The 22072-nt window shown below is 49.6% G+C and overlaps 1 long non-coding RNA gene across 1 annotated transcript in view; it reads right to left on the bottom strand.

Moving 5' to 3' along the window:
* Nucleotides 1–617: 617 nt before the first annotated feature.
* The window catches only part of LOC147689164 (uncharacterized), a 53806-nt gene continuing 32351 nt past the window's right edge, over nucleotides 618–22072 (bottom strand). Inside the window, exon 3 of the long non-coding RNA XR_015300720.1 lies at nucleotides 618–1136. This is a non-coding gene — a long non-coding RNA (uncharacterized LOC147689164). The remainder of the gene's footprint in view (nucleotides 1137–22072) is intronic.

Raw genomic sequence — 22072 nt, 5'->3', positions numbered from 1 at the left:
ATAGAAAGAGAGTGAGGAGGGATACATCATTTGGTACTTTAAGTCCTGGAGTTGCTCTCCACAGGGAGAAGGCTTTACATGAGAGAAAACAATTCACAAAAAAGTGTGAAAATACGTTTAGAGTTTTACAACTGCTCTTGAAAGCACTTCTATACTTATTTTCCAATTCACAAACCTTTATTGTGTTTTTAGCCATACTTCTTGAACAGTCATGTTTCTATGCACAGGCATTTTCTCAATTAGGAATTTGGAGCATGGTGCAAATCCACCGTGGGCAAAAGCATTCACACTGGGCAGCTGCTCATTTTTCTCTATCAGAGAAAGCGTTTTTTTATTCCCCCAAGTAGTGTGTTGGAGTTTTATTTCCCTTTCACCTGAGAAGACGATTTACTCGAGGCTTCTTCAGGAACCAATCTTACCAGTTCCAGGGCAAGAGTGTGTCACACGAAGCCAATGCTCTTGTCGAAGCTAAACCAGTTTCTAATAATCTTACCAAGTGCAGTTCGGGTCAGTTGCGGTGTAGTCCTATTCGGACTTTGGCGCTCCTGTCTCTAATTCCAATGACCTCAAATCAATTATAGGATTTGTGGCACTGACTAAGAATAATTGATACGGGTCAAGATTTTGTGGCGTTTATTTTATGAAATTCTAAGCAAAATATATAAAATCTATCATAACCTTGATTAGCAGTAAAGGATACATATCATGGGTGCAAACAACTCAGTAAAGTTCAATGCAAAATCCAGCATAGATTTGCCTTACAAAGTGGAGAATGGTGTTTTTATTACAGAGGAAAAATACGTCCCGTTATCGGGCTTGAATGAATGAATATAAGCTTTATAAAGCGCAAACTAAGCCCAGGGGCTTCGGATAAAGGATCTCATACATTACTAAGCATGCACATGGTTCTCAGGATGTGCACCAATGAAAAACAAGCAAGAAGAAACATTTTATATAGACTACATTTAAATATTCTCTCATCATACTACTGCATTGAGTTCTCACAGTTTATTCAAGGAAGCGGCACACAGCATGAACGATACTCTGAGATGTCCATGATGAGGTCCAGCGCAGTGGGAAGCCTCTTGGAATGCTCACAGTCTTCTAGTGTGAAGCTACAAACTCTTTACCTATAGCTGAGAAATAATAACAATGATAATGTGGTGTTATACAGCTGCATTTCAAAATGAAAGACAGTACATCTTGGGTTATGTTACCACAAGTTCGATTTCAAGCAATGTTATAAGCATAAAGGAGAAACAACAGTCTCAACCCCACCTCTGATGATTTTTAAATAATCACAGCTATACCTTTATTACAACACTAGATTTAATCAGCTTGGGGTCTTCTCCTTTGATTCTCCCAAATATTTCATGTCATAGAGTTCTTATTTGCATCTCTTCAACTTTTAAGTCAATCCTCTTTCTTTTTCTTCCTCTGGTTGCTGACAGCCTCTTAGGCCCGCAACCAAACCCACCCCCTGAAGAAACTGCTTTGCAAAATTTTAGAAAGAGAAGCACACATGCAACGCCAATTAGTATACTCAAGAGAGGAGTTAAAAGGAATTTTAGTGTTCCTACGCCTATACTTCATAACCATTCATCTATCTTAGCAAATCCTCTTAACATAGATCCAAATACTGAACCTATCCCTTCCCAGGCACCTATCTCTTCAAATTTGGTTAATTTATGGGCTTCATTAGGATCACGGACGGACTTGCGTCCGTCCGCGACCCCAGAGCAGGAGGGAACCTCCGCATGGCATGCGGAGTTCCCTGCTGTGCAATTAGGATGTGACCGCCACCCTGCCGGTCACATCCTCTATTTTTAACATTGCAGCGGGTGCGGCTTCAAGCTGCACCCGCGGCAATGTTAAAAATGCACGCATTGCATTTGCATGCAGTAAGAGGCAGGCACCGCGCGATGCCTGCCGCTTTCTGCATGCAAATGCAGGGGGGTACCATAGGTACCCCCCATGTGCACCCCCCACCCCCCCTTCACCTCGGGAGCCCGCAACGGGCCCCCGCAGTGAAGTTCCGTATGCTTTTCCACAGCGGAAAACCCGCCGCGGAAAAACATAATTTACAGGTCATCCTAATATGGTGGACGGTGTCTGGAAGACACCGTCCCCATATTAGAGCTTTTCCGCCGCGGTTGTAAGCCGACCGCGGCGGAAAAGCTGCGGACGGAAACCAGGACCCACCAGCCATCCTAATGTGGCGGTGGGTCTTTGGTCAGTCCGCTGCGGTTTTTCTGCATCCTCTGGGCCGGCGGTGGCTTCCGCCGGCCCCGAGGATGCGGAAAAACCGCAATCATAATGACCCCCATATGTGTTATATTTCTAATGTTAGTGATATAACTATCAAGCTTGTTATTATACAATTTTGGGATGTATGTACAACAATCCCTCACATGAATGACCTCTCTGACTCTGTCTTGATTTGCAAGCCATTCATTAACACAAGGTGGGTCTGCATGATCAAAGCAAGCAATTAGTTATTTATTACTTTTAGTGTTCCAGTTGTATTAGTAACAACCCGATCTACTAGGGTTGAGAGCTCTCTAATCTTAACGTTGCTTAGTGCAAATCCTTTAGAAGGTATAAATGCACCAAAAATATCACTAAGGATCTGTTTAAAGTCTTGCTTACTTCGTTTGATGTAGTGATCAACCGGTGAGTCTAACTCGTCAATATGATAAATTCTGGGGAACACTAAAGCTGCGTAACAACTACCTACCCAGTTATATGGCAACTGGAAGTAAGCTGCGTCACCACATACAAAATAAATGCCTTATACACTCATCTTTAGTTCAGCAAAGTCCTGCCTTTAATCAAATAATTATGCTCACATTCACTTCATCCCAATGCCTCACTAATTTAGTTTCCATCCTCATTCCTTATCATACATAAAGTTCCTTTATCAACAATTTTAATGCTCAATTTTGGAGGTGGTTCCCTTACAACTGTTGTTCCTTTCCCACTAACGTGTAAAAAACCAACTTTCTTTTCTCCTTTCTTTTCATCCGATCTTATCCTTTCATTCAACTCATCTAAATAAAAACTCTTTCATTTTGGCTAATGGTTACATTAGACATGCTTTGATTAGTAGCGCTCAGGTTATGTATGGAAGTAAAGAATTTCCTCATATGCTCATGCTGATCTCTTGATCTAAAATCCTTAGCAGAATAATAAACATGTTTAGCAGCCCACAAACACATATTTGCATCAGTTACAATTGGTACATTTTCTAAAAGCTTGCCATAATTAGAATAAAACAACTTAATGGTATTCTGCAGGTAATGTAGGTTTATAAAGACTGAACAGGAGAAGGAATAGGACAGAGGCAAATGAAAATATGTCACCCCTTCAGCCGCAAAGGCTCGAAAGTATGAGCAGATGTAACAGTTCTCGACCTGCATAATTTTCACATAATCAGCTAGCAACTGGAAATAAACGTTATAACTATAATACTGTCATGCTGTGGGATGTGGAAAACTTTGTTTCCAAGCAATGATTTACTGACAGCGGGTTTAATTGTGGTGTTTAAAGAGTATGAGGAATCTCCCCACCCAGCAAATAGATGTCCAACAGCCATACAAACATAGAAACAGAAATGGCAACTTCCGGAGCTTTAAGTAACAATTTTTGCAGCGTTGCTGAGCCATGTTAGCTTAAATCAGATCAAGGAACTAGATTGTAATCCCAGCGTAAAGCAATTAGTCATTGGCTCTCTACCCTAATGCCACTACCCTATTTTGAAAGTTACAGTGATTTCTATTCTGCGTCAGCTGGAGGCCTATGGCTCTAACTAATGTCTTCTAACCATTTCCCTAGCTCTCTAATAATCCTTTTTAGGTCTCGGCCTGACAAAAGCAGCGCATGCGCTGCCCTCGTCATACGAGGGCTTCTTGGAATCGATACGATTCCAGAAGTCATCTTGCGGCTCCACCTCCAATTTTCATTGGTGAGTGTCGTTTTGCATCATACATTAGGCAAAACACAGTGTAATGACTGCACGGGAGGCAATCATTACACTTAGGGTTACCACCCTGTCCTTTTTTGGCCCTGCCCCCTGGGATTTGATCTTTTACTTGCGGGGGGAGACAGTGGCTCAATTAGCCACTAAGCACTTTTTTTCCGTTTTACACGTTTACCTTAAACAATGGCCGAAGCGCTTTTTATTTCTCTGTTCTCGGCTTGTTTGTTCTACGCTTTGAGATTTTTAAAGCATGGTTAGGAATTTCTGACTCTCAACCTTCGCAATGTTCTGTGCTGTACTGCATTGTCACTCATTCTAGGCATGTTTAATTCATTAAGTTAAAACATTACACGGTTGTGCACAAGAAAGTAAGAAATGTTAGCAAAACGGGCTCCGTGTATTTGTGAATTGTACTGACAAAGGAAGAAAAAGGAAAACATTCACTAATTGTTAACGTCATCCATCTGCTCTGAGTTTTATCTGACGCATACCCTCACAGCTCCGCGTCCCTCCCGAGACATGTCATCGAAGTAGCAGTATGCTGTGTGGCTTTCTCTCGCAAGGACTTGTCAACAAAACACTGGTTTTTTTTGCCACTGAGGGAAAAGGGCAGCACGGCCGGCAATAGCATGCGTTCTTAATGATGTTACGGTATTTTAATATCAGCCCCTCAGAAGCTGAAGTAGTCCCAACAAGGACCGCGGCATGTAACCGTTTTCTAATTACAAATGTGGGTCAATTAATTAATTTTGCGAATTATCCACTTCTTGAACACCATGCACCAAAGAACTGTAAAAGACAAGCATATGGTGATAGATCGCGAACAAGAACACAGCGTGTGTCTATTCATCCAGTCGACTGGCAAAGTCAGTATAATAGATGAGGAGAACATAGCTGCCGGGAGCCTTAATTACAAAAACCACAGTTGATGGACAGAATGCAGAACAATGTCATACATTCACCCCAGTACAGAGATCTGGGCTTAAATCCATCATTTTTTTGCACTCCACACCACCCCAGTTCAGACATGGCCATATGCAAATCAGTCTGACCCTGTGCCTCACGGGAACAGTCCAGCCCGAACTGCCAAGCCATGCCTTCCCTGGACCGGAAACAAGCTTCCGAGGACCGGTTTCTGGCATTCCAGCCGTCTTCAGCCCGGCTTACTTGAATCCAGAGGTGTGGAGAGCATGGGACTCACGTCTGAGCATACCCATCCCACTCGGGGTGACAAATGCAAAAAACACAGTTGATGAACAGAATGCAGAACAATGTCATACATTCACCCCAGTACAGAGATGTGAGCCTAAATCCATCGTTTTTTTGCACTCCACACCACCCCAGTTCAGACATGGCAATATGCAAATCAGCCTGACCCTGTGCCTCATGGGAACAGTCCAGCCCGAACTGCCAAGCCATGTCTTCCCTGGACCGGAAACAAGCTTCCGAGGACCGGTTTCTGGCATTCCAGCCGTCTTCGATCCAGTGGTGTGGAGAGCATGGGACTCACGTCTGAGCATACCCATCCCACTCGGGATGACAAATGCAAAAACCACAATTGATGGACAGAATGCAGAACAATGTCATACATTCACCCCAGTACAGAGATCTGGGCCTAAATCCATCGTTTTTTTGCACTCCACACCACCCCAGTTCAGACATGGCCATATGCAAATCAGTCTGACCCTGTGCCTCATAGGAACAGTCCAGCCCGAACTGCCAAGCCATGCCTTCCCTAGACCGGAAACAAGCTTCCGAGGACCGGTTTCTGGCATTCCAGCCGTCTTCAGCCCGGCTTGCTTGAATCCCGTGGTGTGGAGAGCATGGGACTCACGTCTGAGCATACCCATCCCACTCGGGTGACAAATGCAAAAACCACAGTTGATGGTCAGAATGCGGAACAATGTCATACATTCACCCCAGTACAGAGATCTGGGCCTAAATCCATCGTTTTTTTGCACTCCACACCACCCCAGTTCAGACATGGCCATATGCAAATCAGTCTGACTCTTTGCCTCATGGGAACAGTCCAGCCCGAACTGCCAAGCCATGCCTTCCCTGAACCGGAAACAAGCTTCCGAGGACCAGTTTCAGGCATTCCAGCGTCTTCAGCCCGGCTTGCTTGAATCCAGTGGTGTGGAGAGCATGAGACTCATGTCTGAGCATACCATCCCACTCGGGGTGACAAATGCAAAAACCACAGTTGATGGACAGAATGCAGAACAATGTCATACATTCACCCCAGTACAGAGATCTGGGCCTTAATTACAGCATTATGCTAATCGTCTCTGGAAAACATCAAAACACAGCCTTTTAACTTTTGTTTGTAAGCATACCCACAGGTCAAGCAAACAAACATTTTTAATTGCGATCCGTGTTTTTTTAATTGCGATCTGTGTTCTCCTACCGTCTGGTGCTGCGAGCTCAGGGTGTGTGCGCGCCAATGGGAGCAGCCGCGGCAGAAACGGAGGAGAACAGCGGTGCAGCTGCAGAGCAGAACCAGGGGCATAGGCATGGCGGCAGAGGACGAGGGGCTTCGAGTGTTCCAGAGCGTCCGGGTTAAGATCTGTAAGGCTGGAAGGCATGAGGAAGGAACTTGTTAACCCTATGAGGGCTGTGCTTGGGTGGAGGTGACAGCTGCATTATGTGGCCGCCGCTGCCTCCTTTGTCACAGGCGGCTCGAGGGGATCAGTATTTTTGGGATGGTGCATGCTGGAACCCTTGTATATGGGCAGAGTCGGCGCCGCTATTGCTGATTAAGGAGAGGTGGGGTTTGTTTTGTATTTGACAGAACGGATTATATTTGGGGAATGCGGAAACCATGCCTCTGACTTTGTGATCCATTCCCATTACTGTCGAATGACTAGATAGATGTACAGGTATTGCCAAAATCACATTTGTTTACACATACTTTTGCGATTGAGAGACTGTTTTTATTAACGCTGTATTTAATGAAACACAAGCTAGGAAAGGGGGGGCTGCACGTATGGTGGGGCATCGGCCCCCTCCTTCCCCCATCTCTATCGGTGGTGGGGCATGCCCCCGCCGCGTCTTGATGACGCGGCGGGCCTGCCCCACCACCGATTGGTGCAGGCTCCCTCGTTGACCCGGAGGCAATCTAATTGCTTCCGGGTCAAAGGGGGGGCGGACCAGTAGCCATTGTTCCGCCCCCAGAGGGGTCAAAAGGCCAGGGGAGCGCGGGAAGCGCCCAGGCTATCCCCCCCGCCTCAGCGCAAGGCGCCCCTTAATTTTGTCTCTTTTTGTATTTCAGGCAGGAGAGCGGGAACCGGCCGGCAGCACTCCTTTGCACCGCCCGGACCGGAGGTGTGATTGCGTCTTTTTTGAGAAGCGGCAGGAGCGTCCAGCGCGTTTGGTCGGGCACAAGAGCACTGTACTGCACAATCCGAGTCTTCAGGCGCACTGGTGGGAGGTTTGCACCGCGCGGACTGGAGGTGGTGATAGCGCTTTGTTTTTTTAAGAAGCGGTAAGGCAGCGGGCGCGCGACGCACGGGGGGCTCGGGCCGAGCGGGCACTGTGGGGCAATTTCCTCTAGAATTAGTCACGGACGGCAGATTGGCTCGGGGAGGCAGTGTCCGCTTCAGAAGTGAACCGGAAGTTCAGAGCTGCGGGAGCCGATCTTAAAGGCGAAGCAGGGTCGGGCCTGGTTAGTTCGTGGATGGGAGACTGCATGGAAAGATAAAGTGCTGGAAGCAATTTAAAAAGCCACACAGTTAGCCAGTGAGGTTAATTTTTAAAAGCAGTTCATGGGTATGTTTTAATAATAACAGTCTTGATGTAAGTTGGTGTGGGTTAACGCTGGCTTGGGGGGGAACTGTTTTAATGAACACAGTTTTTTGTTTTGATTAAAATTGAGGGTGCTTGACGGAATTGTTCAGGGGAATCTGGTAATAAGCACACGTCTTTTGGATAATATTGTGTTTTACGCTGCCGTTTTTGCACTGTAAAGGGGCTTGGATACAGCTATAAGATTGCCAATTTTCTTTTTAGGGCTGGCAGTGCTATATGCGAATTTTCTTTTCATCGTAGGACCTCATTGGGGGGGACACTGCGGGCTGAGCCAAAGGGGAGTGGCGGGGTGGACAACGCAATCCGGGGACACAGGCAGGCCTGCACTTCACTGCTTCTGTTGGGCCGCCGGGCTAGAGTGCGCTCGCCCACCACCCAGGCTAGCTGGTGTGTCGCCGTCACAGTTGCGTGGTGCTTACGGCCAGTCTGTGTACCTCCAACGTGGTACAGGTAAAAGCCAGGCAGGCCCTGGTGGGTACAGGAATACATTGCGCTCTTAGGGTGGGCATAAGTGTAGATGGTTTTACCTGTTGCAAGGCAAAAATAGGATGGCTAGTGGACGTAGCGCTAAACGTTCCCGCGTAGAACATATGCTGCAGGGCATGATGCGCAAGATGGCAGCAATGGACAGGAGATGGGGAAAAGTGGACCAGATGGGAAAAACGTGGCTGAGCTCAGGCAGAGGTTGGATGCCCAGGCTGGGCCATCTGGGAGACCCAAGCGAATAATAGTGCCCCCGCAGCCCAGGGGGGAATTGGATGTTTTGCCCAAGCGGGTCAGGGCCAAGAAGGGTAGCGGTCGGGGGCCCAAGCAGCAGGGGGAGAGGGGTCCTGTTGGGGGGGTCCCTATGCCTACTCCCCTAATCCCGGCAGGTGTGCCGGTAACACCGGCTCCTGTCACACCGGTGCCAGACCTGAGCATAGTGCCTCTGGCGGTCCCATCAGTAGTCCCGGTGGTACCTGTGTGTAATCGGGCACCTATCCCAGTACCCGGCACGGCACCCCCATCCCAGTTGCAGCACCTCCAGTGGTTGGTCAGGTACCCCCAGAGCTGGCAGCGCAGATAGCGACAGTACTCTCGTGGCTAGGGATAGGGGGGATGTTACCTTCTTCAGTGGGCGCAAAGGAGGAGGGAGAGGATCCCTTAGCGGAAGCGCAAAAAATGGTAGCAAGGATCATGACTGCCCTTGGTGGCAGGCGGGGGTTGGGGGGGGGGGGGGGGCAGTGCGCTTTTCACTCCACAAGCAGCATGTCCAGGCAGTGACTCCGGAAAGGACAAGATTGTTGAACCAACGCGGGCCACAGAAAGTGGTAAGGAGGTGGCATTACCAGTACTAGGTGTGAGCTCAATACCCTCCAGGAGGAAAAGTCTGGCGCAACATGTAACACAGGAAGTGAAGGATTTGATCTGGGCGGGCAAATATGTCAATATGTTTTCTTTGCTAGTGAATAACAGGGAAATGGAGTATGCTAGGAAGCAGAAAGACTGGATGTCGCCTAGGGAATGGCGGGGAGAAATGGCAAGATTCAGGGTAGAGGAGACATTGATCAATTGGATTAGGGCCTTTTCTGTGTTCATGGTGATTACAGCCGAGCGTTCCCCTAATCTACAAGCAGAGATGGCATGTTACCAGAGTAGGATCACAACTTTCAGTGATAACTATGGAGGGGAAGGGTGGAAAGAGTATGACATGAGTTTCAGGAAGGCTAAAGAGTTTAACCCTTCACTGTCCTGGGATCGGGTGGATTCCATTTTGTGGTATGGCCAGTTTACAGCAGGGCAACCAGGGAGCGCTGGGCCAAGTTGGAACAAAAGCTACCCCTCCAAACCCCAGCAGCAGCCCTTTCGGCCGGCACAGCGGGGTGGCATGGCCCCTAAGACAGGGAACAGTGGGGGGGCGAAAAGGAGTGTGCTGGGATTTTAACAAGCGTTCACGTACCAGGGCACAGGGAACTTGCAAGTTCAGGCACGCATGTTCCATTTGTAACCAACCTTCCCACCAAGAAACAACTTGCAGAAATAAAGATAACGCCTCTGGAAAAAGGGGAAGGCAGAAACAGGATTAGAGAGGGACGACGGCTGGTGTCTCATTTGCCCATTGACGTTCTGGCTATGATTCCTTGGCTGAACAGGTACCCAGACCATGCCTCTGCGAGGATGTTGCAAGAAGGTTTTTTGCAGGGTTTTAGGATCCCAGCGGTGGGATATACCGGAATGGCAGAATGTAGAAACCAACTATCTGTTAGGGACAACCCAGAAGTGGCAGCGACAAAAATTGCTAAAGAGCTGCGCCTAGGCAGGATAGCGGGTTCATTTAATAACATCCCTGTGCCTAATTTTGTTTGCTCGCCTCTTGGCGTGGTGCCAAAGAAGGAGGAGGGCGAGTTCAAGCTCATTCATAACCTGTCAGCACCTAAGGGCGCATCTTTAAATAACGCCATCGTTGAAGACATTTGTAGGGTTAGGTATGCCTCCTTTGACCAGGCAGTGGATATGTTGAGGACTCTGGGACCTGGAGCCTCGCTGGCAAAGTCAGACATTGGATCTGCTTTTCGTCTACTGCCGGTTCATCCCCTAGATTAGCCTCTGCTAGGCTTCTCTTTTCAAAGAAAATTCTATATGGATAAGTGTATGCCCATGGGTTGTTTTGTTTCATGCGCCTACTTTGAGAAATTTAGTTCTTTTCTGGAATGGGTTTTTAGGTGAACGACAGGACACCTCCATGTCATGCATTATCTGGATGACTTTCTCTTTCTCGGATCGGTGGGCGCGCAGGAGTGTGCATGGGCATTGCAGGAATTTTGCATGCTCATGCGGGCTTTTGGGGTCCCGCTGGCGCCGGGGAAGACTGTGGGTCCAGCAACCACATTGGAATTTTTAGGCATAGAATTGGACTCAGTGGAGGGTTGTTTCAGGTTACCCAAAGACAAAATCACAAAATTTAGAGCGGTCCTCCAGCAATGTCTGGCCAAAGAGCTACAGCAGACTGTGGTCTAGTTGAATTTCACACTAAGAGTGATACCCATGACATGCCCATCCTCCCGCTCAATCTCACAGACCATGACGGGCCTGCGGGAGAAACACCATCGCACTAGGCTGCCGGCTGAGGTCCGCCAGGACATGCGTATTTGGATCGCATTTCTGGAGGGCCTCAACGGCAGAGTAGTGTGGTGCGGGCCCCCCACTACGTCTGCAGAGTTGGGTCTATGGACTGATACTGCGGGCAGTGTGGGGTTTGGCGCCATACTTGGAAACAAGTGGGTGGCACAAAGGTGGCCGGTTTGGTGGGAGGAGAACGGCCTGATCGTTACCATCGGTTTCTTAGAGCTATTTCCAATCTGGGTGGCATTAACAGTTTGGCCTGATCAGTTGTGTAATTGATCTGTAATCTTCTGGTCAGATAACATGACGGTAGTGGAATGTATCAACCAGCAGGTGGCACAGTGTAAATTTATACTTCGCCTACTGAAGGAAATTGTGCTGGTTTGCATGAAACTCAATGTACAGTTTAGGGCCAAACATGTCCTAGGGGTTTTGAATAATGCAGCTGATGCACTCTCGCGCTTTAAGATGCAGGTATTCAGGGAACATCTACCATCTGCAGAGGCGACACCTACACACTTCCCAGCAACACTCTGGCAAATTGGTGCCCCCAGCTACAGAACCTCTTGGCAGCTAGCCTAGCACCCAGGACCAGAACGGCTTATGAAGGGGCGTTTTTGTCTTATTGCTCCTTTTTGGGACGGGACTAGGTGGAGACATGGGATCAGACAAAGAATTTCACTCAGTACCTAGATGCATTACATAAAGGAGGGCGCTCCGCAGCAACGGCTAGCAGGCACATGGCGGCTGTCTCTTTCTTTGCGCAGATTAAGGGGGCCAAAGATCCCATGAATAGTTTCATCGTGCGGAAGGCACTAAAGGGGTGGCCGCGCTTCCGAGCAGCCACCACGGACACCAGACAACCAATACGTTTAGAACGGCTGGCATAATTATTGAATGCCTTGTCTGACATCTGCAGTTCAGTAGGGGAGGTACTTCTGTTCAGAGCCTCCTTTACATTGGCCTTTTATGGGGCATTCTGGGTAGGTGAACTGGTGGCTAACAGTAAGCAGGACATGTTAGGTGGGCTCCGGCTGGAGCACACAAAAATACTGGGTGATGTGCTGTTGATTACCATACGTAAATCAAAGACTGATCAGGAAGCCCGGGGGGAGGGGCTGGTACTCCATCGGGCATGGACTAATCCTTGCTGCCCAGTGTCCCAAGTAGAGGCCTTCATCAAACAGAGAGCAGGCGCAGCGGGGGGAGCATTGTTAATGCATGCAGACGGTACCCCACTGACCAGGTTTCAATTCCAAAGAGTATTGGCAATGACATTGGACAGGGCTGGTTTAAACCCGAAAGACTTTGGGACGCATTCATTCCGGATAGGGGCTGCCACTGAAGCATCGGCTAGAGGGTTACATGCGAGCAGTGTGAAAAGGATTGGGAGATGGTCTTCCAACTGTTACAAGCGTTATGTGCGGCTGCACATGTTGTGATGTGGCAGGATGATTTACGCTGAAGCCTGTCTTGTTTGTTTGCTTGTATTTCAGTTTCTCGAGCCTGTCACGAAGGGCGGAAACTGTCGTTGGTTCACCAACAGCAAGTCCCTTCATTACGGCGGACCCAGGCACATAATAACGAGGCACAGGTTGTGTGGGTTGCGGGTCATTCATTTGTGAAACGTGCTAAATCTGTTTTCCTTACAGGTAACTATAGACAGAGGGCGGAACAGGGGGGTTTCAAGGTTTCCTTTCATGGTAGGGGGAGTCTCTGCCTCAGTCAGTTTAGGGGGTTCTTTACAGAGTTGCTCGATAGACACACTCCGCCGCCCACAGTGGTTATCTTACATTTGGGTGGCAACGACCTGGTGAAATAGGGCAGGAGGGTCCTGATGGAAGAGATAATCTCAGAGATAAACTGGTTAGCTAAAACACGCCAAGGCTGCACCATAGTTTGGTCGCAGATGATTCCTAGACTCAGATGGAGGGGGATTGACTCTGTCAAGGCGTTAAATCACTCGGTAAAGAGGATCAACAACAAGGTAGAGAAATTATTTCGGTCACCTCAACTGCAGAACATACCACATGAGTGTGTCAGGGGGGAACAGTTCTTCTTACAAGATGGGGTCCACCTGACTAGGGCAGGCAACTAACTATTTCTGGGGAACATTTTGGCATGGCTGGGGGGTCTAAGTAGGCATGACTTTTCAGAGGAGGAAGATAGGGGGGGGGGGGCAGATAGTCGGTCAACTATGTTGGCCTGGGGCGGTAAGGTCATGATCGGTGAGCAGTCAATTTAAGGTCCTTAGGGAGCGGCGCCATTCTTGAATGTGGTCACCCAGGGGGAGGGAAAAAGTGGTCTCTCCTACAACTCCAGGGGCGGTACATCTGCTTGGTTGGATGGGTGTGGGGTAGGGGGGAGTCACGCTTTCTTTGGGCTGGTTAGCCACCCCACGTGCACTATGATGTCATTAAACGGCGCAGAGTGCAAGGGCCCTCCTTTTGGTTAATGGAGTTCATGGAGCCTACAGGGGTAACCGGGAGGGGGGGAAGTACCCTCTCGGTAAACGTGCCCTGTGCGCATGCGCACTCATACATGAGGGCGTAGCTGGCTGATAAGGATTTGACACCGGTTAGCGACCTTGCCATAGGCCCAAAAATAGGATATGCAGAAAAATTCATATGTGTGACATGTTAGATTCGGTTAGGAAACACGCTGTATTAGACATTTGTTAAGGTTAGCCCTTTGATACCTGTCTACATTGTTTGTAATCTAATGTCAGTAGATTTTTCTGCATAAATGCTTGTGTAAATATTGTTTATTTCAAATTGTAATTTGTTTTCATGTTTTAATAAATACGGCCGGGGGGTCGTGAGACCCCCCACCTTCCAAAGAAACTCCTTTCATGTCTAATTTCTATTAATTGTGGGAGTGCACAAGACGGGGAGGGGGATGGTCGGTAGTCCCTGACCATAATGTGTTCAGTTGTGTTTCGCCAATCAGAATTGTGTACGGTGGATTTTGAATACATTCTGTGGTACAAATAAACCTGTTTATTGGCGCTCCTGGTTTGTCATGCCGGAGATCCCAGGCACAAATGATGTGCCCTTTCTTCACACACTACGACGATTGCAAATGCTACTTACCAGTATGCATCTGTTCTTGGCATGTAGGGCTGCTGACATTCATATCTGTGCATAGATCGCCACCTAGTGTTGGGTCCGGATGATTGCACATTGTTGTCCTGGAAGAGTCTTCGAAGTATCACGAGATAGGTGGCTCCTCCCCTGGACTACAGTGCGCATGGGCATCGCCTCCATCCCCAGATTGTTTTTAGCCATTGGCAGAGATGGAGTGAAGAATGTGAGTGATGACCATGCTATGAGCATATGTATGTATATGAATGAATTCTGCAGCTGCTACAGGCGCCGGGGAGGAGGGTGGGCGATATGAATGTCAGCAGCCCTACATGCCAAGAACAGATGCATACTGGTAAGTAGCATTTGCAGTTCGAGGCATGTGGGCTGCTGAATTCATATCTGTGCATAGAATACATAGCAGTCCCTCCATTATCTGTGGCCGCCCGTGCCAGCTGCAGCAGTCTGAAAAGGCGTTTTTAGAACAGCCTGACCAACAGCTGCCTGCTGTTTGGAATGCACGTCTACACAGTAGTGTTTAGTGAAAGTATGTGTGGTAGACCATGTGGCTGCTCTACAGATATCTTCTAAGGGAATGTTACCTAGGAAAGCCATTGAGGCCCCCAACTTCCTGGTGGAGTGGGCCCTCGGTGGGATAGTGAGAGTACGCTTAGCTTTAGCGTAACAGATCTGAATGCACTTTACTATCCACCTAGCAATCCCTGCTTTAGAGATAGCGTTTCCCTTGTGGTGAGTGGCAAAAGCAACAAAAAGCTGCTTGGTTTTGCGAAAATCTTTTGTCCTGTCTACATAATACATCAAGGCCCTCTTAACATCAAGGGTGTGGAGCATGCGCTCCGCCAGTGTCTCCGGGTTTTGGAAAAACACCGGCAATTCAATTGTCTGGTTTAAGTGGAATTGGGATACCACTTTGGGTAGGAATTTAGGGTTAGTGCGGAGCACCACCCTGTTAGCATGTACCTGGAAGTAAGGTTCTTGGATGGTGAGTGCCTGCAGCTCGCTAACCCTCCGTAGCGATGTAATTGCTACTAAGAACGCAACCTTCCAAGTCAGAAACTGAAGCTCACAAGAGTGCAGTGGCTCAAACGGAGGACCCATCAGTCTCGTAAGAACCACATTGAGGTTCCATTCTGGAGCTGGTGGGGTCCTTGGTGGAATGACCCTTTTGAGTCCTTCCAGAAAGGCTTTGATAGCAGGGACCTTGAAGAGTGACAGGTGTTGCCTATTCTGGAGGTATGCTGCCATAGCAGACAGGTGAATGCGGATGGAAGAGTATGCCAGATTGCATTGATACAGGTGGAAAAGATAGCAAATGATGTTTTGAATGGAAGCATCTAGAGGGTCAATATTGTGGTTAGCACAGTAGATGACAAACCTCTTCCATTTAGCCGCATAACAAGCTCTGGTAGTGATCTTCCTTGCCTCCCGAATGATGTTCATGCAATCGGGAGGAAGATTGAGGTAGCCAAACTCTAGGACTTCAGGAGCCAGATCGCCAGGTTGAGCTGTTGCGGATCTGGGTGCTGAATGTCGCCATGGCTCTGCGTCAGAAGGTTGGGAGTGAGATGAAGCCTTTGATGCGGTACCACGGACAGTTCTAGAAACGTGGTGTACCATGGTTGGCGAGCCCACGTTGGAGCAACCAGGATGAGAGTCATCGAGTGCTGCCTGAGCTTGCGTGCCGCCAGCGGTATCAGAGGTGCTGGGGGAAAAGCGTACGCAAATTTGCCTGACCAGTTCATCCACATCGCATTGCCCTGTGATTGGGGGTGTGGGAATCTGGCGGCGAAGCTTTGGCATTTTGCGTTCTCCTTTGTGGCGAACAGGTCTATCTCTGGATGACCCCACCTTTGGAAGTACTGATGGATGTATCTCCCACTCGTGCATCTGATGGCTGTGCCTGCTGAGCAGATCCGCCATTTGATTGTCCTTGCCCGGGAGATGCTCTGCCATGAGGAAGATGTTCCTCTGAATGGCCCACTTCCACATGCTCTGAGCCAGATGAGACAGCTGTGGAGAGTGTGTGCCTCCCTGCTTCTGGATGTAGTACATGGCCGTCATGTTGTCCGTCCGGATCAACACGACTTTGTTGCACAGATGTACTTTGAACGCCTTCAAGGCCATGAAGATTGCCATCAGTTCCAACACATTGATGTGCATCTTCCTTTGCTGTAGTGTCCATAGTCCCTGCACAGTGTAATGGAGTACATGCGCTCCCCATCCCTGGAGAGAGGCGCCCGTCGTCAGGATAATCTGTGGGACAGGCTCTTGGAATGGTCGGCCCTTGCAAAGGTTGTGTGGATTCCACCAATGCAGAGAGTTGTATGCCCGACCGCTCACCAACACTAGGTCTGTCAGTTGCCCATGAGCCTGAGTCCACTGACGTGCAAGGCACTCCTGAAGCGGACGCATATGTAGTCTCGCATGCGGGACAATGGAGATGCAGGAGGCCATCATGCCTATCAACTGCATGAACACCTTCGCTGGAAGCGAGTGTTGGGGTCTGAATCGTTGGATCAGCGCCTGGATACTGGCGATTCTCACTGAATTTGGCTGCGCGGTGGCTGCCAGAGTGTTGATTGTCGCGCCCAGGTACTGTCGCACGTGGGCGGGCTGGAGATGGGACTTTGGGTAGTTTAGAGAGAATCCCAGATCGTGCAGGAGATGAATGGTGCGTGACACGTGGTCGACGCACTGCTGTTCTGTCCTTGCTTGAATGAGCCAGTCGTCCAGGTAGGGAAAGACGTGGACGTGCTGGCGACGGAGATGCGCTGCCACAGTCGCTAGGCACTTGGTAAACACTCTCGGTGCCGTGGTGACCCCGAACGGCAGAACCTTGAACTGGTAATGCTGGTCTAAGATCGTGAATCTGAGGTACTTCCTGTTGGAAGGATGCAGGGGGATATGAAAATAGGCATCTTTTAGATCCAGCGTAGCCAGGAAGTCCCCCTGTTGAAGCAGGGGAAGCACCTGCTGCAACGTGAGCATATGGAAGTGCTCCGAGAGGATGTACCAGTTCAGGGGTCTGAGGTCCAGGATCGGCCTGAGGGATCCGTCCTTCTTGGGAATCAGAAAATACAGGGAGTAAACCCCTGTTCCCCGCTCTTGCAATGGAACGAGCTCTATCGCCCCTTTTTGCAGCATGACTAGAACTTCTTGCTGCAACAAGGTCAAGTGCTCGCCTGACATAGGACGGCTCCTTGGGGGTATGTCCGGTGGAATGGACGTAAGCTCTAGACAGTACCCGTACTGGATAATAGACCTCACCCACCTGTCCGTGGTGATGGTCTTCCACGCCGGCAGGAACTGCTGGAGTCTCCCCCCGACCGGTGTTGAATGGTCGGGGGGCAGTGACAAGACGTCACTGTTTGTTGGTGGTGGTGGACCTGGAACTATTGTTTCCACGTCCCCTGCCCTTGACATTATTGCCTCTGTAACCACCTCGACCCTTGTTGTTATACGAGGCTTGGGTGTTACTCTTGTAATATTGGGTTGACTGGGACGCCTGTCCCCTTGAGGTGCCTCTGGAGTTTGAGCGGCGAAAGGAACCACTCCGAAACTGCTGACTTTGTAGAGCCCCCATAGACTTGGCAGTTTCCGTATCTTTTTTCATTTTCTCCAGTGTGGCATCCACCTCAGGGCCAAACAGGTGGTCAGGATTCACTGTTTGATTGAGGATCGTAGTTTGGATGTCGGGTTTGAACCCCGAAATTCTAAGCCAGGCATGGCGTCGAAGCAGCACACTGGTATTGATAGCCCTGGAGGCTGTGTCTGCCACATCCAGTGCACATTTGATGGATGCATTCGTAATGAGTTTACCCTCCTGAATGAGCATCTCTCCCGCCTCCTTGTATTGGTCAGGCAAGTGTTGCAGTATGGCCTCTAATGTGTCATAATGAGCCCTATCATAACGTGCAAGTAATGCTTGGGTGTTAGATATTCTCCAGATATTGGCTGCCTGTGCAGCAATTCGTTTGCCTGAGGCCTCAAAGATCTTGGACTCTTTGTCTGGGGGAGGAGCGTCACCAGTAGTTTGAGAGTTCGCCCTCTTCCGAGCGTTGGAAACAACCAAGGAGTCCAATGGCAAGTGTCCCTTAATATATGTGGGATCCGAGGGCGCTGCCTTATATTTCTTGTCGATGCGAGGGTTGACCACACGCGCTCGGGTGGGCTCCTTGAAAACCTCCGTTGCATGTTTCAGCACCCCCTTAAGCATCGGTAGTGTTTTGACAGACTTTTCGGCTACCGAGAAGGTGTCGAACAAGAAGTCTACATCCACGGGGTCCGAGTGCAGCTCGACGTCGTGGTTAGCAGCAGCTCTTTCTATCAGAGCATTGAAGGCCGCCGAGTCCTCAGACGGGGACGTTTTGGCTGCGAAAAGTTGAGTGTCCTGAGCCGACTGCGGGTCCTCCGTGTCGCCTCCGGCGGACCACGGTACGTGCTCCTCCTCCGGATCCGAGTATGCCGGATAGTTGTACTCGTCACCTTCCTCGTCCGCATCGGCTGCTGCGGAATGCGTCGACGAGTGTCCTAGGGTTTGCGGGGACACAGGTTCCACCAAAGCCGGAGAGTCCTCGGAGTCCCTTTTGTTTTTGAGAGGAATCTTAAAGGGTTCCAACGTCGGCTCCGTCGTGATCTTCCGTTTGAGGAGCGACAGTTTTCCGGTGTTGGCGTCGATTATTACAGCACGACGTTCCTCCTCCGCAAGCGGCTGGAGACGCAGCTTCGACACCGCCAAGGCAGCCTTCGGCGTTAACACCTCCCTCGAGGGTCCGCCCTGTTTCGGTGCGAAGGCCTTCGGCGCCGACTTGGGCGGCAGGGTGAAACGGATAGGCGTTTGCTCCCTCGCAGGCTTAGGCGTCAGCTTAGGCGCACTGGCGTCCTGTGCGGGAACCACACTGGCCTTGCGAATCCGCTGCAAGGATTCCGCTACCTTCTTTGTCCAGGCCGGAGAGGGCTGGGCTGGTTCGAGCGACCCCTCATCTTCGAGAGCCTGTTCGCCGGCAGGCACCGTCTTCGGGGCCGACGCCCCATGCCTATGCGCGTCGTCGCCCTGACTCTTCTTCGAAGCAGTCTTCGGGTCCGCGACCCCTTTCGGCGCCGACGCAGCCGCGTCGGAAGACTTCGCCTTCGGCGCCGACCCCGAGGGCTTCGGGTCGGCCATTTTGGCGTGGCTCTTCAAGTCTGCCATTTTGGTTTTCTTGGAAGTTGACACCTCCAGAACCTTCTTCACCTGCGCCACTTTCAGTTTCGGTTTCGCATCCGAGGATGTGTGACCAATTGGCTTCACTTTCGTTTTCTTCGACGTAAGTGATTGTTCATAAGTGTCCGTGACCGGGCCCGGAGGCGGGGACGTAGGACTCATAGTTAGATCTTGGGTAAGGCCCGAAGGCGATCCCTCGACCTGGGCCGTATGAAGGGGAACAACCCCTGAGTCAGTTTGGGGATGCTCTTCCTCCGAGCTATCTCCCATGGTGGTAAAAGTCTGATCGTCGTCCCCTACCTCGTCGGTGACTTCGTCAAAGTTCTCCTCACCCGCGTCGTAGGCCTCACCCTCGGATGCGGGATTAGAGTCCGAACCTTGCACGTCGTCTTCTCCCTCGACATATTCCTGGAAAATGTCGTCAGGCGGGTGCGCCGTGGCCGATAACCTAGCCTGGAGCCTATTGGCCCGACGAATCTTTAAAGTCTTCTTGCTCCTGAATTTCGAACACGCCATGCAGGTGTCCTCGCGATGATCCGGCGACAAGCAGGTATTGCACACCGGGTGCACGTCGAGGTGCGAGTATTTAGAGTGACACAACGGGCACTTCTTAAACGGAGTTCGCTCCATAGCAAGAGTGTAGTACAGGCCCGACCGCGCCGAAAGCACGTGGAAGGGCAGCAAGAGATCGGAGCTGAGAGTCAGATAGAAACCCGTACGCAACTATACCGACGCCCAGCCTAAAGACCTTTTGGTCTCGAGTAGAAGTTGAACAACTATCGGTTCCGACAGAGGGAACCGAAACACATCTGAACCCAATGGAGGAAAAAAACAATCTGGGGATGGAGGCGATGCCCATGCACACTGTAGTCCAGGGGAGGAGCCACCTATCTCGTGATACTTCGAAGACTCTTCCAGGACAACAATGTGCAATCATCCGGACCCAACACTAGGTGGCGATCTATGCACAGATATGAATTCAGCAGCCCACATGCCTCGAACCTAGCAATTACAACAAAGTTCTGAGGGCCATGCACCTGTGTCAGCTGTCCAGATGCGCCCACCCCTGGGCCTCAAAGCAGCACTAGGTGCCCCCCAACGCACCCGGTATAAATAAGTTTCACCTCATTTTGCGACCCTTTAGGCTTTCGCGCCTGGCTGCAGACCAGATTTCAATTCACAGGAAGCGGCCTCAAGGGGAGAAGCTCGCTCCGTTCTGAGAGGCAACTTGTACAGCTATGTCTGAAAGGTGGAAGGTGGTCGTACCAGCCCCAACCTTCCCAAGGCACTCTTTGTAGTGTATCCAGAGCTTGAATTAAGCATTCTGTATTTTGGCAACGAAATCTCAGAGACATTAGTTTTCAAGGATAAAACAGTGCGGTCAAGTGGGAAAGCCGTGATCAGATCTTTGACCTCGATAGTTCGTGCTGAGAATCGCAGACACGTTTTAGTTAGGATATTATGCAATACAGTGAGTCATTGGTAGCATGTGCCCTGCAGACCTTAATGTGGAATGCAAGAGGCACCCACCACCTTAACCCAACCGCCTGTCCAAGACTTTAAGTGGGATGAAAAAACTGGGTGGGGGGGTCTCTCAGAGGGGAGTGGCCAATGTAATTAATGGCGTGGCTTAAAAACACGAAAGCTAAGCATCTGTGCTTAGCATAGTTTGCTGCCCAACTTGTATTTAGCTGTTTCTTTCATTACATCCAGATAAATAATACAACAAGTATCATACCTACTACAAGTCAGGACTATTAGCTTGCAGCAACTGTGGCTTGTATATAATATTGAAAAAGCTTCACTTAAAGCCCTGGTGACACCACGACAATGTTGCAGCTTTTTCAGTGTTTTTCAGCTATCTCCCAATTTGTGCTTCTCTTCCCGTCTCAATGCTTCTCCCCTGCCCCCTCCATGATGCCCTTGCCCACCCCCAAACCATGCTGCTTTCTCGTTCCTGTGCTCCTAAAGCTATGCTCTTGTCTGCGGGTACTAGTTCTTCTAGCTCGCTAACTTCCCTTACTACCTCTGGTTTTCTTCTAGTTGTCAACAGTCTCTTTCGGGTTGTCGTAGTCTTTGGCCTGCTTTGCTCAGTTGAGCAACAATATTGAGAGGTGCAAGCGACCCCTGGCTCTGATGGAGCTGAAACACACTCAGAGGCAGAATCTTCTCTGGCCGTCCCACTCTCTGATTCCCTCAACCTCTCCTCGGGTGGGTTTCATTAAATTCTCCATGAGTTTTCAGTGTGAATGCGTATTCTTAGCCCTGTGGACAGGGCAGCTACCGCTGGAATGAGGACACCATTACCTGGCTCTCGCTCCTGTTGATGCCTGTCTATGGGAGACTATGAGACCCTCTTCTTCTGAAGCCTCAGAGACTTCAAACCTAGAGTGACTCGAGGAACTTATGGATGTTGGCTCACTTTCTTCCTTTTCTCGTCTTACCCACTTGGTATGGGAGACATGTGTCCAGTTCGGCAGACCAGCACACTTCACTGCAGTGTTGGTGACCAGGACTACCTAGAATGGGCCTCCCCAATGCTCCTCCTTGCAAGACTTGCAGATGTGTTTCTTTATGTGAATCCAATCGCCGAGGTTACAGGTTAAGTCCTGGAATCTTTTGGACAGCTGGAGTATCAGCGTCAACTTGATGGGAGATAGAACTACCACATTAGCCAATCCCTTGTAGCACTCGAGAACCAGATCGTCTGTGTTATTCACAAAGGCAACAGCTGGAACAGAAGAAATTTGCATGACTCGTCCCATCAATACTTTGTGAGATGATAACACTGCTTTTCTACACAAGGTGCTTCGAATGCTCATCAACACCAAAGGAAACACATCTGGCTGTTTAAGAGCAGTTGGGGCACAGGCTTTG

This window comes from Lissotriton vulgaris, chromosome 10, assembly GCF_964263255.1.
Source record: "Lissotriton vulgaris chromosome 10, aLisVul1.2, whole genome shotgun sequence".
Lineage (NCBI taxonomy): Eukaryota > Metazoa > Chordata > Amphibia > Caudata > Salamandridae > Lissotriton > Lissotriton vulgaris.
Note: the sequence above shows the minus strand (reverse complement) of the source record. Positions and strands in the feature narration are given on the sequence as shown.